General features: G+C 40.5%; 1 pseudogene; it reads right to left on the reverse strand.

Moving 5' to 3' along the window:
* Positions 1 to 548: 548 nt before the first annotated feature.
* The window catches only part of LOC143388122 (chromodomain-helicase-DNA-binding protein 1-like), a 48,201-nt pseudogene continuing 33,693 nt past the window's right edge, over positions 549 to 15,056 (reverse strand).

A 15,056-nucleotide genomic window follows, 5' to 3' on the forward strand; every position in this document is an offset into this window, starting at 1 on the left:
CTGTCCACACAAAATACACAAATACATTGTGAAAAATATGCTGATGAGGGGATTATAATAGGGAAAAATTAAGTTGTTCTGCTAAACATAAAGATCCACAGGCTCTTGAAAATAAGCAGGCACAATGGAAGTAGAATATGATTAATGGTGAAATCAAAGATTCCCCAATAATCCATGAAATTCAACAAACACCAAGACACACTAGGTTTAGAAACAAAATTAAATTTCTTTGGCAGAGAGTCATGGCATACTGTGACTCTCTAAGGGGAAGTATAATAAACGGCTTTTCCCAATTGCGTATGACCAAATTTCTTCATCTCTAATCTTCTGCTTCCCCACTGTAAAATCATGATAAAAACGAGATAACAAATATAAAACCAACCTGAAAAGGAAACAGGTCACACACAGACAAGATGAAGTGGTCAGCACTCTGTGCTCTACCTTTGCCATGCAAACCGAGTGTGGTCTGGACATTCCTCATCTCCCCGTCAAAACGACACCACATGTCTGGAAGAAGAAGGTCCTCTCCTGATCTCAGATGGAAGAGCTTACCTTTTTTTTTTCTTTGCTGCTAAAAATATCTTCTTGAGGCCCTCTTCTAGGGCTGCCATCTTAATGCCAGACAGGACATCAGAGCAATCATGGTGCTGAGCCACTACCAAGGCTAACTAGAAAGAACAACCATTAGATGGATGACATGAGACAGTTCCACTGTCAACTCAGTGACCTGCCATAGCCTTTTATGGACCACTTAGGCTTTGGCTCCATCCCCCCGGCCCCTTCTTTGGTTACAGAGATTGAACCCAGGGGTGCTTAACCACTAAGCCACATCTCCAGTCTTTATTTTTCATTTTGAGACAGGGTCTTGTTAAGTTGCTTAGGGCCTTACTAAATTGCCGAGGTTAGCTTTGAACTTGTGATCCTCCTGCCTCAGCCTCCTGAGCTGCTGGGATTACAGGTGTGTGTCACTGCACCGGGTGGCTCCATCTCTTTTGTATGCTCTGCTTGCACAGCAATGTGTGATTATGTACTCATCATAACTTGTATTTGTGGTAACGAGAATTTCTTCCTCTTTTCATGATATGTTAAAAACTGGAATCTAAAACTTGTACTTTCTAAATGTTCTCATAGGTAAAGAAAAATTACTCTTAGGAGTAGATAGGATTTTAGAGGTTCTCACGATCCAGTCCTCTGACACTAGAGTTAGGCTGCCTGCTTGTCCTGAGAACCATTTCTGTCTAGACAATCTCTATGAAAACAGATGCCAAAGATCCCCCACCTCCAACTAATCGGGGAAGCTGGAGAGTTCAGGGAGCTTCTGGAGCCAATGTGAGACACAACGTTCCACACCGTGAACAGTTTCCTGAGTAACTATATTCTGAAATTCTCATGCATGGACATTATGTTGTACACCCTCTGCCTTTTGTTCTTATTTTAGAAATTCCTGAATGAACCAATAAACCGGAAACCACTTTGTTGCTAGTCACACACACCACCAATATGAAGAGAATGAACCTCTTTCAGCCTGGTTTCTAAATTTCTTAAGTGTAAGTTTTGGTTCAAAATTTGGATGTGGAGGGGCTGGGGATGTGGCTCAAGCGGTAGCGCGCTCGCCTGGCATGCGTGCAGCCCGGGTTCGATCCTCAGCACCACATAAAAACAAAGATGTGTGTCCGCCGAAAACTAAAAAAATAAATATTAAAAAAATTCTCTCTCTTAAAAAAAAAAAAAAATTTGGATGTGGACTCAGGTCTTGGAGAAAACTATCGGTGTGGTAAATAAATTCACTACAGGTATTCCAAATGACAGACAAGCAAGCAAGAGATACTTAAGGTGCAAAAGGAGGATTCTGATGTAAGCAGAGAAGTGTTGTACTGGTTCCTTTCCTCTGCCTGTGGCTGGCCAGCAAACACAATCTTTTACAGAAACTTTCATGTAATAAATGATGAAACCCCCAGAGTTTTGAGACATATTTTCTTACTCTTCAGTAAATGTTTACTGAGCATTTCCTAGGAGCCGATACTATGTGGGATACTAAGGATAAAAAAGTCCCTACACACGAAGGGGCCTGGAGTCTAGGCCAGGGGATGATAAGGAAGCAGGGGACAGCGCTTAGGGGCTGTGATACTCAGAAGGCTGGGGGATGGCGAAGTGGTGTGGGGGCCAACCTGCTTGTTATGGGATGGACCCTGCTCCCCCAAATCCATGTTTTGAATTTAGGGTACTCCCAGTACCCCAGAATGTAACTACACATGGACAAAAGCCTTAAAAAGATTTATACTGACAGTAGAATGAATTGCAGATAACTTTCCTATGTTCATACATGAACACATAACCAGTGTAACTCCACACCATGAACAACCACAAGAATGGGCAGTTACAGGGCTGGGGATGTGGCTCAAGCCTTAGCGTGCTCACCTGGCATGCGTGTGGCCCAGGTTCGATCCTCAGCACCACATACAAACAAAGATGTTGTGTCTGCCGAAAAACTAAAAAATAAACATTAAAATTCTCTCTCTCTCTCTCTCTCTCTCTCTCTCTCTCTCTCTCTCTCTCTCCCTCTTAAAAAAAAAGAGTGGGCAGTTACACTCCATGTATGTATGACATGTCAAAATACATTCTGTCACGTAAAATAAAAAGAAAGAATGGAGATTATTAAGTTAAAATGAGGTTATTATGGTGGGCCCTAATCGAAACTGGCTTGTGTCCTCTGAAGAACACAGTGAGAAGGTGGTCATCTGCAAGTCAAGGAGAGAAGCCTCAGGAGAAACCCACCTACCGACACTCTAATCCTGGACTGGTGGCACCCAGAGCTCTGAGAACATACGTATCTAGGGTTAAGCTGAGTGCCAATCTGAGGCACTGTTATGGCAGCCGTAGCAAACCACTCGCATACTAGAGATCTTGGCCAGCAGGGGCAGGAAAGGCTTTAAGAGAAATTATTGGGAGCCAAATGTTAGTTCTGATTAAAAGATGTGTTTTTGTTTTTAAACTTACCAGATCTTGCCCTGTGTTTCTTGACTCTTTATCATCAATAGGGAATAAAAGGACACCTCCCAAACTCAAGTTTGAGATTAAAAAAAGAAAAAAGAACAAGAGAAAGAACACTCAGTCTCACATGGACCACTGAAGGAGAATTACTCCGAACCCTACTGTGCCTGCTCTTCCAAATCCAGTTAGGTCTAGGACCTTACCTCTGCCAGTCATTCGTAGCCTTTTCTCACTCCCCTGTTCTCCTGACCTCGGTCACCGCCTTAGCCAGGTTCTCATCTGCTTCCCTCCTGAATTTTTCATGTTCTGCTAACTCAGTATTCCCCAAACGTCACCAGCCAAGTGCCCTACAGGCAACGGAGAAGGAAAGCAAGTGCTAGAGGCATCTCTGGGTAGGGAGGTGTGGAGGACTTCTATGAGCCTGAAATGCCTTTGGAAGTCTTAGTGTTTGTCTCACATCATTCAAATTCTGCATTCTACTACGGCTACCTATTTGCATGTTTTCCTACCCCATACAAATCAAATCAAACTGACATTCTAGGCAGATGTGCTCCTTTAATTCTGGGCTCTACATAACCCAGTTTAAACTATTTGTTTAAACTAAAAAGGTAGATATCTTGCACACCCAAATCTTTTAATTCTAAAATATTGGCTCTGCTACATCATTTTCTTTTTAATTTTTTTTTCTAGGTGACAATGGACCTTTATTTATTTATATGCAGTGCTGAGAATCGAACCCAGTGCCTCACATATGCTAGACAAGTGCTCCACCACTGAGCCCCAGCCCCAGCCCTGCTATGCCATTCTTCTGATCAGGCTTCCTGTATGTCTAGCCGTGATCCACTGGATGTTGTCCTACTTAGAACGTATCCCCTAGACAAGCCATGTATGGTCTTCAATGATGTGGCCAACCTTCCCTTTACAAGTGAACTCTGCTGTTCCTTGGCCTATGCCTGGCCCATGCGTGGGGACTGTGCAATGATTTGGGAACAGTAAATACTATAGGGATACCAAAAAGAATGTGAAACTGTTAGGCATCTCTTGCCATTCTATCTACCTATTCAAATTCAACCCATCTTCCCAGACCCCAGATAACTCTTACCATTCCAGGAAGCCTTGTTCCAGTTCCACCTACTCTGATCTAGGCTATTTAAATCCTTCTTCATGGGGCTGGAGCTATAGCTCAGTGGTAGAGCTTGCCTAGCATGCATGAGGCACTGGGTTCAATCTTCAGCACCACATAAAAATAAAAAAATAAAGTAAAGGCATTCTGTCCATCTACAACTACAAAAAAAGATTAAAAAATATAAATCCTTCTTCAGAAAAGAGTGTACACCTTCCAACTCCATTTTCTTACTGACCACTTTTACCTTAAATCTATACAACCAGGTGACAGTCCTCACATTCCTCAAAGTGCTCCAAGGTCATGTGACTGATCATGGGTTGAATCCAGTGGCCTTTTCCCAATTCTTTTTTTTTATTGGTTGTTCAAAACATTACAAATCTCTTGACATATCATACTTCATACATTAGATTAAAGTAAGTTATGAACTCCCATTTTTACCCTGTATACTAATTCAGAGTCTGACACTGTAAACCACTTTGCCTTCTTAATATTCTCTCTTCCCTTACAAAGGTTGAGCAGCATCCCTAATCCAGAAATCCCAAATCCTCCCAAATCCCAAATTTTTAACAGTGTTATGATGCCACAAGTGGAAAATTCCACATTAGACCTCATGTGATGCACAGTGCACTAAAAATAATGTATGAAACTACCTTCAGGCTATGTCCATTAGTTTTATGTGAAATATAAGTGAATTTTGTGTTTAGACCTGATCCCATTCCCAAGGTATCTCATTAAGGTATACAAAATATCCAGTTTTTAAAAAAATCTGAAATACTTCAATTTAAATAAGCAAAACCTTTACTTCAAAATACTACATTCTCAAGGTTCTCTTATTTTTCTGAAAATTCTTACTGTCTCCTCTTCGCTCCAAAAGTTTTCCACATACTGTTCTCTGCCCTCTCATTTCTCCAACACGATTTCCAACAGGGACCTCAGTCGGCACCTCTGGCTCTGACTGCTCCTGGGTTCTCTGCACATTTCTGCTTTTGTTTTGAATCCTGCCAAGTCAAGATCTAGATCTGGGTTGGCTGTTTCAACACACACCAAACCCTTCTTTCAGCAATGTGTTTTACATCCTTATTTTTCTCTTTACTTTAGAGAACTGGGCAAAAGAATTAGGAAAACCAGTCTCTAAGATATCTGGAGGGCCCTTCTTTGTTGGACAAGGTCCCGAGACTGCTCAACCGCAGAAAATGACCTCAGTGATCATCTTACTCTTGCTGACATGTGGCAACCTTGCCACGTAAAGGTGGTGGCTTTTTCCCTTCTGTGTGACAAAGGACAATACTTCTTAGTCTTCTAAGTTCTCCTAGTCCCAAACAGCCTTATTTCTGTCTCCAAGGAGTGTTGTACCCAGGCTCTGCTGACCTCATAATCCACCTAGCACAAACCTGACCCACCACCCACCAGTTTTAATAGTGTGTTGCATTTCTCTCCTATAGCTCTCTGACATTTTTATGGGATATTCCCTTATGAAGATGACATGAGTTGGATGAAACAATCTTTATTCTAATACTTGAAGATGCAGCAATTGACATTTTTCAAAATACCTACATTATCTTCACTGTAGTCCCACAGGGTAGGAGTGACAAAGTATGTACCTTACAGATGAGAAAACAGGCAGAGAGATGACAGAATTCCGATCCCAATTGGCTCTCCTAAGTCTTCTTGAGGGCTAGCTAACCCCAATACCATCCTGAGTGTCTTTTCCTGTCTTATTCCATTGTTCTGTTTCTTACCTTTCATTTTTCCTGCCAGCTCATATTTTTTTCTTGGCTCAGCTGATCGTGCTTCCAGAGCCGTGACTAAGCCACCTCTGCCCCAGCGGCCAGAGTCATCTGGCGGAAGAAAGAAAATTTTCATCTGTAAGAGGCAAAGTCAAGCCCACAATTTAGAAAAACAAAATCACACAAGATAGGCTTGTAGAAGAATGATTTTTTCAAAGGGAAGGAACGATATATCTGATCTCCTAAGAGAATCATAGTTGGATTCCCAAATATGTTCAGGTTTTCTGAAAGATACACCTGGTCATCATAACAGAAAGGCAGCTCAAAAATGAGTGTTAAGAAGAAGCAGAAATCTCTGGTGGGTCTATAACTCTGGAGAGTGGAGAGTGGATGGAACACGGCAGTGACAAGCACTGTTAATACCACAGCATACAACTCCCGTTTTACAAGCAAGGAAGAGAAAATGTTGAATGACTCATTCAAGCTCACACTAATGGAGCTGGGTGGCACCTGATATTTATACTCATTCACACCACAACTACTCATGTACCTGTACCACACGTCAGATGACATTCTAGGTATGGGGTGATACAGTGAGCACACATGCACACACACAGTCCTCTTCCATTAAGCTTATATTCTAATGCAACGAGACGGTCAAAGACACACGTTAATACACCAGGAGGGAATAAAGGTTAAGTAGTGTACAAATAGGACAGGGTAACAGAGGCAACATACAGACTGTTTTACAAGCAGACATTTGAACAATGCTTGATGGAATTATTTGGGAAAGTAGGGTTCCTGGCAGAGGATACAGAACATGCAAAGGTTGTCAGGGGAACACACAGGGAGTTTCTCAGAGAATACAGTTTTCTTCTAAAATGCAGCCTTATTTCACCCTCTTAAAAAATTTGTGCAGAGGATGAGACAGATATTGTCCCATTAACATAGATTAGGAGGCTGACACTCAGGGAGAGTGGGTAACTTAACCAGGTAAACCGAAGGGCTGATTCTATAAGCCATGCATTTCTGGCCACATGACAGTGCACTGGGACCAGCCCTTAAGCCATGACTGTGCCTCATCCTCTCCCTTTCTTGGCACCATGAAGACGAGGCACCCTCCCTGTCCCACACCACTTCTCGTACCTACACAATGCACAATGAAGGCGTCCTCAGCCTGGGCCTGAGGGTGTGTGATGTCACCGATGACGTACTTGATGGAGGCTGGGTCTGGGTCTTCGCAGCCTAGCTTGGCAGCACCCCTGTCTTCCTCATCCTCCAGGTCTTCAGGCTCACTCTCCTCAGAGGGCAGGCAGAAGGACTGGTAGTTGTTGGACTTCCACCAAGCCACCCTTCAATAGGCCAGAGAGAAGAGAAAAGTGACCTCTCCTTTGAGCACATTCTGCACTGCTATTCCAAATAGTAACTGCCAAGTGAGATGCAATCACAAACTCACCGACTGAAGTTTTCTGCTCAACTGTGAATAAACAAGTTTTAGTGATCAGCCCAACTGTCTCTTTATTACACTTCAATACTGAGCAGCCACCAAATGTCCCTGTTTTTAAGTACATGACTAAAAGGGACTGTTCAAATAAACAATTCCTTGTCAACTATAATAAAATTTTTAGAATTTCTTGTTTCTCTGCTTTAGGTACTCAAGACTTCTCACTAAAGTGGACTCAACGTTAAAGCTGAATCTTTGAAAAAGTGTTCTGTGGAGTCAGGCGTGGTGGTGCACACCTGCGATCCTAGCTATTCCGGAAGCTGAGGCAAGAGGATCACAAGTTAGAGGCCAGCTGGATAACTCAGTGAGAGCTGGCTCAAAATGAAAAAGAACTGGGGAAGTAGATCGTGGTAGAGTGTCCCAGGTTCAATCCCTAATCCAAAAAAAAAAAAGTATTCTGTTACCAACAAGAACTACCAGGTTGATACTTTTTTGAATTTTTAAGTGATGTTCAATTGTGGAATCCTTTGCCAACTGTGATCCTCAGCTTGGTTAGTAACACAGACATACTTTTTTTCCATCAAAAATATATTAAGGGCTTGGGGATATGGCTCAAGCAGTAGCGCGCTTGCCTGGCATGCACAAGGCGCTGGGCTCGATCCTCAGCACCACATAAAAATAAAGATGTTGTATCCACCAAAAACTAAAAAATAAATATTTAAAAATTCTCTCTCTCTCTTAAAAAAATATTAAATTTCCCATATGAATATCCTTCCCTTCTCCACAATCCAGCAGAGGAGACGAGACCTACGTAACTGGAAACCACAGTACTTTATGGACATACTTTTTCTTATGTTCAGCCTCTTCCTTTGCCCTCTTCTTTTCCTCTATTATCCCTTTCTCTTGGCTGCTGCTTCTTGTCTTCTTTTCTGTCTTTCCTCCAGTTCTTCTGGGCTCAGAATCTGCTTCCTTTTGGTGGACCCCTCCACTAGGCCTGGGATAAGAACCTGTGGGAAAGACAGGACCACAGCCCAGAAGGTCAGAGACGTCCTATCCTCTCACGTCTCCTTCACCCTGAAGCACACTCTACAGAGGTGACTCGCGTGGGATCTCACAGAGCACAGCATCCCTGTGTGGTGGGCACTGGCCGCCAGGTAATCCAATTTAACATTCATATTTTGCATTGCACTGGCACGGCGCGCAAAGCACTAGCATGGCTGCTAGTCATTTTGATTCATCTCATTAGTAATAAGGTGCTTACTTTTTTCTTTGATTGAAAGCATACACCGTAGGATGGGATTTAAAGTTTAAATAATTTTAACACGAATCTTTCTACAAATGTACAATTCCTTTTAATACAGTATTTTAGCATGATTATCTTAATGATAGCTAACATTTAGAAAATACATTTTAAGCACAAAATACTGTGAACATTACATGTATCGGTTATGATTGCCATCATCTCTTAATGAAACAGGGTCATGATTATCAACAGCAGGATATGGTATTTTGATGTAACATGGTGATCCCTTTAGGGTGGCTAGAAGAGGGACAGGCCTACTTTTACCTGTATTAAATGGTATAATATACTCATCTTGTTAATGTTTTTTATACTATATTTTTATGTAGGGTTCAGTTAATTTGCTATATTTTAACAGACACTTATTTCTTAACAAATCATCCTAAGATATAATTTTTTGGAATTATGATTTCACAAAAATTAACAGCTCTTACAATGCCTTTATTTCGGAGTAACCGGCCTTCTTGACTTGTTTTCTCCAAAAGGGTTTTCTGAAGATTCACCAGTTGTTCAAATGATTTTCTGTCTTCCTTACTGGCCTCTTTAGAATAATCTTTACCTTTGAATAAGTACATATGGCTTTCTAAGAACATAAAACACAAAGTGAGAAATGTTAAGACATTGAAAGACAGGTTAATGCTATTCAAAGCAATAACTAGGTGAATAAGAGAATAGCCCTTACTCTGAAGGGCAAAGACCAGCTTGTGATGAAGGCATTCCATTTCCTGTTGCACTACACTGATAAGTTTGGGTTCTACATATGTTCACTTTTCAAAGGACAGAGCATTGGCTTAAAACCCTTTCGGGTCTATCCAAGATGATATGGGAATCTCTGCTGGATCCCTCTACCCTGCTGAGTCTCAAATCACTCATTCATTCCACAACTATTCCCAGTGTAAATCTCACTGACTTTTAAGAACCGCTAATAAAATCTCTACTTTTTAATCCCAAACACACTTTTAATACTCTTTTTTCCCTTTTTCTATAATATTAAAAGGAACAAGTGGCAATTCTATGAAAAAATGAAAAAAAAATCACAAAAAAATAATCCCTTGGATTTATAATATTCTTTACAGATCTCACAAAGCATCTTCATGTTTTTTACATCAATCATGTTATAGCTAACCCCACTTATGAAAGGGGAAACTGAGACTCACACAGGGATTAAATGGTTCCAACTCTTTCTGCTACAAAATGAACATGGCAGGTTTTTCTAATTCTAAGATCAATATGTTCTTTTCAGTAGATTAGTGTGTATGGAAAAGTAGAAAAAAGCTTGCAAATAATCATGGCAAAAACAATAAGAACAGTAGTATAATCTTTTTTCTTTCTTTAATTTTTGCAGTGCTGGGGATCAAACCCAGGGACTCACAAATGCTAGGCAAGAGCTCTGACACTGAGTGGCACCCCCAGCCAATAGAATATTCTTAAGTAGCACTTTATGCTATCAGAGCAATTTCACATCTAGTATCACATTTGATTTTTGCAGCTGTGTAAAAGAGTAAAGCAGACATTAATAGCACCATTTTACAGATGAAGACACTAAGGCCCAATGAGGCTAGGTGGTCTGCCAAGATCATGAATCAAGTGATAACCAGGCAAGACTAGTAAACACAGACAGGTAGAATAATAAGTCAAAAGTAAAATGTATGTAATAGCACATGTTACCAAATAATGTATTTTCACAGCATTATGAAATCAGCTACAAGTATGTTTTCCCCAGAGAGTATGAAAGCAAAACATTTTCATTCTCAAGAGATCAACTGCTTCACACTTGTACCCAAATCTAACCAGCCATAATTCTAATTGGCATTTGCTAATTAAATCAGCAGGGGGCTCTCAAAGAGGCACTCTATCAACAAGTAGAAAAAACATAAAGGGCTGAGAAGTTTCAATTATGATCAACATTATGTAGTATCATACTGCATGAAATTCTCAGCTTACCATATAACTGTGCTTTTTAAAAAACTTGGCATTAAAGATAAAGCTACCTTACTTTATACTTAATTGTGAATGGGCTGCTCTAACTACTCCTCTTTCATATTCCTTTGTTATTTTTAACCATGCTTTATGTCTTCACTCTGTTTTGAAGAGGCAGCTGGAGCCCACAGGTCTAGACCCTCATGTGGGTCCTGCCAGAGGAACCATCTACCACAAAGAGAATCAAGACAGTCATCGAAGACAACATTCCAAATTTTAATCCAACTAGAGAATCCAACAGTTAAACTGTCTGCAAAAATGTAATTTTTTGTAGGTAGACTGAGATATATAATTATCTTTCTGAAAACACTGTAATTTTATTTTGTTCTAGTAAATAAAGTCAATCTAGATGAGTATAGAAAAGGGTGGAAACTTGGTACTAAGGTAATCAAATACAACTTAAAAATATGACCACACACATATCTATTTTTTCTCTCACCTGAAACAGCTAAAGGACAATACACAGATTTCTAAAAAGATATGAGGCAATGGTAGATGAAACAGTGCATGAATTCTTTGGAAGATAAAAAGTGGATAAGAAGAGAACAACAGATTCAGAGAGCTGTGGAACCAAAACACTGGTATCTAGCTGGGGCTGACTGCAGGAACCCTTTCAGTCCTCACAGTATGGAGGAACAGAGAGGATCCGCACACTAAACACCAGGAGCACCATGAGCCCTCAGCTCCCTGTCTTTCCAATTTAAACCAACAATTTCACTGTAATGGTATAGGACTCGTCTTAGGATATGATGAGTTGTCCAGTGAAATCTTCAAATCTGGCTGTCTGAAAAGCTCCCCCAGTGCAAAAGCTGGCTTGCTAACCAGTGCTGTTGGCATGAGGCCCAAAGGCCACCCACCTGTTCACAACAGAGCTGCCTGTCAGCTTTGGGGCATTTCACCAGCACCCTGATCAGACAGGACACCAGATGTTTCAGGTAAACTGCTAACAAGAACAAGAGACTCCAAAACAAAATTTTTAAAAAGAAGAGGAAGAAGGAAAAGCAAATGGAGCAAAAAGAGATAATACAGTGGGCAGGGTAACACTTTTTGAAAAGATATAATAAATATCCTCCCTGAGATATATTTTAAAAAGCTACAATAAATGTCCTCGGGGAGGATATTATATCCTTGAAATGGGAATAGGATACGACTAAAACAACAAGCTGAGAACAAGAAAGAGTTCTTGAAGAATATAAATGTGATACTATCATAACAAATTTTTAAGATAAAACACAAGAAAAGTCCAAGAACTATGTTCTGTAAAATAATGCCAGTTGCCTAGATTTTTAATTCTCCATATATTCCATAAAAACCACACCAGTCAACAAGGATAATCAAACCTCCCCTAATCTAAGCCTACCAAAAAATTAGGAGTCGGGAACTACTATAAACTTCCACTTGAAGGTAAACAGAGAATGAACATCCCAAACCAGCTGAGCTCTGAAGCCCTCACTGGTCTGGGGAGGCAGACGGAATCTGCACAGGAGCAGGACAGTGGAGCTCTAGCAGTGCCAGACAGATAAAGTTCATCCTCCAGAATGAGGTCACCCCAGGAAGGGAGAGCAATGAGGACATCTGAGATTGGTAGTTCAGAGCAGTGGCTGCTTAGGAATTCAAAGGAAGGGCTGGAAGGAGATGCAGTCAGACATCTGGGGGCGCTCTGCTCTCGGGTGATAAAGAGGTAATGCAGACAGCCTTCGACAGTCTATGGCAGGGAGAAAGAGAGAAGCAATGGGAGAAAATTCAGAAGGACAAAACCAAAAGCCTCGCCCAGCCCCTTCCCTACCAGTAAAGGAAGCACCCTACTGAAGCCATTGTGCTTCTCTGTATTGATGGGAGAAAGAACTCTTTTTCTTGGGCGGGGTGGGGTGGGGTGGGGAGGGAGGTACTGGGGATTGAACTCAGGGGCATGAGCCACCGAGCCACACCCCAGCCCTATTTTGTATTTAATAGAGACAGGTTCCCACTGAGTGCCTCACTTTTGCTGAGGCTGGATTTGAACTCATGATCCTCAGCTTCTGGAGTCACCGGGATTACAGGTGTGCACCACTGTGCCAGGCTAGAAGGAACTCTTGAATTAAGAAGGTCAGTAAGGGTGAAAAATCTATATAATGAAAATTACAGAACCCTAAAGAAAGAAATCAAAAAAGACCTTAGAAGATAGAAAGATCTACCTTGCTCTTGGATAGGCAGAATTAATATTATCAAAATGACCATACTTCCAAAAGCGCTATACAGATTTAATACAATTCCAACCAAAATCCCAATGATATTCCTCATAGAAATAGAAAAAACAATCACAAAATTCATCTGGAAAAATAAGAGACCCAGAATAGCTAAAGCAATCCTTAGCAGGAAGAGTGAAGCAGGTGGCATCACTATACCAGACCTTAAACTATACTACAGAGCAATAGTAACAAAAACAGCATGGTATTGGCACCAAAACAGACTGGTAGACCAATGGTACAGAACAGAGGACACAGAGACTAACCCACAAAACTACAATTATCTTATATTAGAAAAAGGTACCAAAAACATGCACTAGAGAAAAGATAGCATCTTCAACAAATGGTGCTGGGAGAACTTGAAATCCATATGCAACAAAATGAAATTAAACCCCTATCTCTCACCATGCACAAAACTCAACTCAAAATGGATCAAGGACCTAGGAATAAAACCAGAGACTCTGCGTTTAATAGAAGAAAAAGTAGACCCTAATCTCCATCATGTGGGCTTAGGCTCCAACTTCCTTAATAAGACTCTTTTGGTGCCAGAATTAAAATCAAGAATCAATAAATGGGATGGACTCAAACTAAAAGTTTCTTCTCAGCAAAAGAAACAAATCTGTGAGGTGAATAGAGAGCCTACATCTTGGGAGCAAATCTTTACCCCTCACACATCAGATAGAGCACTAATCTCTAGGGTATAAAAAGAACCTCAAAAGCTAAACACCAAAAAAACAAATAACCCAATCAATAAATGGGCCAAGGACCTGAACAGACACTTCTCAGAAGATAATATACAATCAGTCAACAAATACATGAAAAAATGTTCATCATTACTAGCAATTAGAGAGATGCAAATCAAAACCACTCTAAGTGTTGCAGTCTGATAGGACTGCAAATTGGTGCAGCCAATATTGAAAGCAGTATGGAGATTACTTGGAAAATTGGGAATGGAACCACCATCTGACCCAGCTGTCCCTCTCCTCCATCTATACCCAAAGGACTTAAAAACAGCATACTACAGGACACAGCTGCATCAATATTTATAGCAGCACAATTCACAATAGCTAAACTGTGGAACCAACTTAGATGCCCTTCAATAGATGAATGGATTAAAAACTGTGGTGTATGTGTGTGTGTGTGTGTGTATGTATACACACACACACACACATAATGGAATATTACTCAGCAATAAAAGAAAATAAAATCATGGCATTTTCAGGTAAATGAATGGAGTTAGAAAAGATAATGCTAAGTTAGCCAATCCCCCAAAACCAAATGCCGAATATTTTCTTTGATATAAGGAGGCTGATTCATAGTGGGATAGAGAGTGGGAGATGGGAGTAACAACAAGCTCTAGATAGGGCAGAGGGGTTGGAGGGGAAGGGAGGAGGCATGAGATTATTAATGATGGTGGAATGTGATAATTATTATCCAAATTACAGGTATGAATACACGAACTGGGTGTGAATATACTGTGTATACAATCAGAGATATGAAAAATTGTGCTCTATATGTATAATAAGAATTATAATGCATTCTGCTGTCATATATGAATAAAAAGATTTTAAAAAAGATCAGTAAAAACCCTCTCACACCATCCCATATTGACTCCCTGTTGCTGATACAGGAGAACAGACATTTTAAAAATGATCATGAGAAAAAGAAAAAACAAAACAAAACCCCTTTCAAGTCTGAAATTCAAATATTTCAGAACAGAAAATGGACAAAAAGATAAATATTGGGGCTAAGGCTGTAGTTCAGTGGCAGAGTGCTTGCTCAGCATGTGTGAGGCACTGGGCTCGATCCTTAACCACCACATTAAAAAAATAAAATAAGGGCATGCTATCTATCTCCAACTTAAAAAAAAAATTCGGGAAAAAAGAAAAAGGAAGACAAAATGATCTCCTACACCTCATGGGTCTTTTTTTTTAATATTTATTTTTTTAGTTGAAGTTGGACACAATGCCTTTATTTTACTTCTGTTTTTATGTGGTGCTGAGGATCGAACCCAGGCCCTTGCATATGCGAGGTGAGTGCTCTACCGCTGAGCCACGACCCCAGCCCCCACCTCATGGGTCTTAAAAGACCTAAAGCACATGACATAGTAAGTACTGTTGATGAACACAATAAATGTCCATAAATATTAGTTGCAATTTAAAAAACATTCTACTATTGAGAAAAGGAATCACTGTGCAAAGCACCATCATAAAGATAGCAGGTTTCACCAAATAAACTCCAAAGAAGATGTCTGCGTCAAGGG

This window comes from Callospermophilus lateralis, unplaced genomic scaffold (genome assembly GCF_048772815.1).
Source record: "Callospermophilus lateralis isolate mCalLat2 unplaced genomic scaffold, mCalLat2.hap1 Scaffold_406, whole genome shotgun sequence".
In the NCBI taxonomy this organism is placed as follows: Eukaryota; Metazoa; Chordata; class Mammalia; order Rodentia; family Sciuridae; genus Callospermophilus; species Callospermophilus lateralis.